Raw genomic sequence first — 4,622 nt, forward strand, 5'->3', positions numbered from 1 at the left:
CTTGCATATATATATTCAATAAATGAGTTATGAATTTCATACTTGCATATCTGTCCTTTTTCTGAAAGTATAACTTTAAAAACTGTCGTTTTAATGCATAAATGCAGTATTTCCTATTGAGGTTACAGGCCCATGAGAATTCTGCCAGGAGAGAAGTGAGAATGTATGCTGACAGTATGCCACTTGCTCAGTGGGAACTCTCCGTATTTGTATATTCTTCTTAACTTTGTACAACGGGTAAGCTGCTTTGCGTTTACCACTAGTTAGTAAGATGAAGTGACTGATTCGCTGAAGGTTCCTATTCCTGCTTTTCAAGGACCTTTTCATTTTTTTATTCTTCTTTTTTCAGGAGCAAAATAATTTAGATACCAAGGGAATGCAGAGTGTAAGATACTTACACTGACGAAGAGCAGCTATGTTCAGGGTGCACTTTAGAACCATATTAATGTGGTGAAACAGATTAGCAAAACAAAAAAACACTTGGAAAATGGTGATTTGTCCAAATAGGTAAGAGCCTACAGTGAGGCAGCAGTACCTTTGAGTAGTTTTAAAGTATCAAGAACTGTGATGAGAAAACTCTATAGGACTAAGGGTACTCTTGGCATATTGATGAAGATTTTATCTTCTAAAAACAACTACATGTTTTTATGTGATCACCTTAAACAAGGAGGTGATTTAATGAGCATAGTGAGTATTTACTGTGGCCTGAGAAAAATCCTGCACAGCCTCAGGAAAACATGTCTCATCTTCAAATGGGAGTTGCCAAATGATCAGCTTGTGGTGATGAAGTGTTAATTATTGATGCTGTGACTCCACATCCATTTTTTGAAAGGTTTCATGAAGAGGATAATTTAAGACTTCGTTACTATCAAAGTGACGTCAATAGTTTCACCCATGGCTTGTGATGCCATGGCAGTAATTACTGCATGCATGTTGCCATTATTTGCTGTATGGTTTCTGTGTTTTGATTCAGTCTGCTGGGATGTTTGAAGGAAGTGCAGGATATTGCTAAAGAGCCTTCTCTGTTTCATGGATGAGACTTCTCATTGGTCACTGAAATCCTGGAACAACAGAGGAAGAACCCATAAACACAGGAGCAAAAGGCTTTCATTGCCCTTGTGCTGTGTGACATTAGGGCAGAGTAGTGAATACTTGAAGGACTCTCATGTTTATTTGGAAAACTCTACTGAGAGTAATTATTAATCATTCCCAGTCAGATTGCAGGGATGTATTGAGTGGGATTCTCTATAGTTCTGCTCTGATTTGATACCATTTGGTATTTTCATTAATGATTTAGGAATTGTAGGGTGCAGCAGACTTGAGCTCACTACTGACTGAGCAGAAGACAATTCCAATTCGAAATAAACCTGGTAAATTCAAGAGAGTTAGAACATGAGTCCATAAATCTCACAATGGATTTGGCAAATGTATACTTGTACACTGCAACGGGAGTGACAATCGGCTGACCAAGATGGGACAGGACAGGCTGCTAGGGGAGCAACTGTACAGCTGTACTTGGGGTTATAGCCAGTCACCACCTGAACGTGATTCAACAGAATCCTGTTCCTGAAAAAAAAGTTGTGGAAGCTATGAGGGGGAATGTAGTCTGTAAAGTCTGTGAGAACATGACATGGTTCTGTTCCTCATGCCAGGCTAGAAAGGCTTTCCTGGAACATGGTATCCAGCTGCAAGGCACTGCACATCATGGAAAATGTGGAGCAGCTGGAGATAAGGAAGGAGAGGGATGACAGGAAGGAAGACAACTTGTTTCAAGATGATGGGAGAGACGTGGTTTCAGATGGATAAGAAGTAGCTGCAAAGAAGGAAATAAACACTTTCCCTCAGTGCTGCAGGTAGGACAAGAGAAGTAGATTAAATTGCAGCAGGAGACATTTAGCTTAGACATCAGAATGGACAGTTGGCCTTGAGCGCAAGAAGAGTTAGGCTCTGGGATAGCTTTCCTGGACAGATGCCTTGTGGAATCTCTGAAATTTGAGGCTTTAAAAGGAAAAGTTATTGGGCATCTTCTGGGGCTGGTGCAAACGTGAGTTGGCGGTGCTGGGGAAAAGGCTAACTGCAGTGCCTCCCAGCTTTGACTTCTTAGGCTGCCCCCTTACCTTGTCACACTGAGACCCTCAGCAAGTAGCTACTGTTCTGGAGCAAAGCACTGCCCTGGCAGAGCTGAGCTGGAACTCCAGCCTCCCAGCCATGCATTTCCTTTTTAATCTTTTCTTTTACAATAGCACTTGTGGTAATAACCTCTGTGGGGAGACTGGCATGCTCTTGTGGAGCGGCCCACAGCTGCAGAGTTGGTACAAACTTCCCAACACCACCCAGCATAATGCACTCTGCTCTTTCATTTCACATTTTTGGGAGTACTTCAGGACTTCAGCTGTTTGCATCTGTCCCACGCCTTGAATGTACATTTCTGTTGTGTAAGACTGAGGGAAGTGACAGCAGTATTTTATACAAGTGTATATGTGGGATTAGTGTGCACAACTCCTTGATGTTTCCTAATTGTGTGTGAACGTGCACTGGGCTGATACAGGGTTTGGGGGTTGGACTAGATGATCTCTAAAGGTCCCTTCCAACCCCTACCATTCTGTGATTCTGTATCTCACACAATTAGTGTGGCAGGAATCTTAAACCTTTCTATGAGGTTGAACGAGATGATCTTTTGAGATCCCTTCCAACCCTTAAGATTCTGTCGTTCTGTTATAGGAATTTTTGCCAAAGATAGTATTTTACTTAGTTTAAACCAAATCCTCTGCTTTTATATTTCCCAAAACAACATTCCAGCAGGGAAGACAGCAACCAGGGCTGCTTTTTATTCGCTGGGTAGATGTGCAGGTTGCTTGGCACATGTGCAATACCTTATTTCACACTCCTGGCAGAAAAAAAAAAAAAAATCCATATTCTTGTGCAGAGTCCCATCAAGCTGATGCCTGCTTGTGGAGGGCATTACAGAGGCTCGGGTCAGGGGGAGGAAGAAACTCGCTCCCTAACCGTGTACTAAAAATAGGCTGATGCTGTGCAAACAGCTTTGCTGTGAACTTCCTTCTGGCCTGCAGCCATGCAGCTGCCTCACAGTTTGAAGAGTAGATACCTCTCCAAAACAAGGAGTTACTGAAGTTAAATGTAGTGCAAGAAACAACGCTTCTAATCTTATTGCTCTCTTCTGTGTTGTATCAATTTTAGCTTCTTTCAGAGTGCAGGCAGCATGCTCAGGATCTAAGTCCAAATTTTTTTACTTAAACCCTGGTTAAGACTGGTGCTGGCAATCCCTGAAGTCTGCCAAGTTCAAAACAGGAAGGAAGCCTTTAATCTAAAGCCGAAATACTCAGGTGACACATCCAAAAAGTGCTTTCTAGCAGAATAAGAACTGCAGTAGCTGGGCTGCATAAGGTCTATAAAGTCTCCAAATTGCTGTGAAGTAAACATCCTTAAATCCTGATGTGACAATACGAAATCAGAAAGTCAGTTACTTAGATGAGACTACCTTAAAAAGAATCAACACAAGACTCTGGGCAGTTGGACTGAATGACAGAAGTTATTCATTCATACCCTGAAGCCTGTGAGTTACTTGGTTTTACTGTATTTTCCAGTGATTTTTACCTACTTATTAGTGGCAACGTTTTGCCCTAAAAGAAATCACATCACGTTTCTCTGTACGTTTTGACTATGAAGACTGATGCTTCAATTTAGGTATCAAGCTTCATTGTTCTTTGTTTCAATAGCTGATTGTTTAAACATAACAAGATTCACATTTTCCTTTATTACAATTTCTTATTTGTAGCAAGAATATTTTCCGTGACAGTAATTAAATCTCTGAATCATTTTCAGCTATTTCACGGGAATCACTGAAAACACAGTAAATCTGCATAGCTGTTTTCTCCCCCTTCTCAATTTTGTATTGTCAAATACTCAACTTTTATTTGAATCCTCTGTAGCCAGTTATCTGATTTGTGCAGCAGTTAAACAGGAGGTTGGTGTCATTGTACTTTGCATTCTTTTTAAACCCCCATCAAGAGTAGGACCACACTAGTCTGTAAGTCTGTAATTTAAGAAGCTCTTGGCAGGGGTTCAAAGAGGCAGGAGCTCTTGTCTGTCTTGCTTCCCTCTTGGAAAGCCTTTCTGATGCTGCCAACCACTATTTACACCAGAAGGGAACTGAGTTTTGGAAAACCTTTCCAGACTCTGAAGAAACCAAGCAACCTGAGACTTAGATAAGCTTTGGGGAATGAAAAATCTCTTGATGCTATCACTGTGTAAAACTTGTATTAGCCCACCAGATATCACAGATTTACAGTCTAAGGGCTGGATTTCAGTTCATAGATAAGAGCAGGGGGTTTCAGGGAAAAAATGTTATTTTAAGCAAAATTCTCCTATTGTCATCTCTGTTGAGCATTTTATATCTTACATTTCTGCAATTACAGGTACAGGTGCTCTGTTCCACAATTAACTGAACATGCTAAATAGGGTCAGTGTTTGAAGCCAGATGGGTTCAGAAAGCATCAAGCTTCTTTCTTTTTCTGGGACCTTCAGCTTTCTGGCTGTCTGAAGAGAGGGCTCAGATGAGGCCCTGTTTCTTCTGTCTCAGAAGAAAGGTTGTGTTTTCCCTT

Source organism: Colius striatus, chromosome 13, assembly GCF_028858725.1.
Source record: "Colius striatus isolate bColStr4 chromosome 13, bColStr4.1.hap1, whole genome shotgun sequence".
In the NCBI taxonomy this organism is placed as follows: Eukaryota; Metazoa; Chordata; class Aves; order Coliiformes; family Coliidae; genus Colius; species Colius striatus.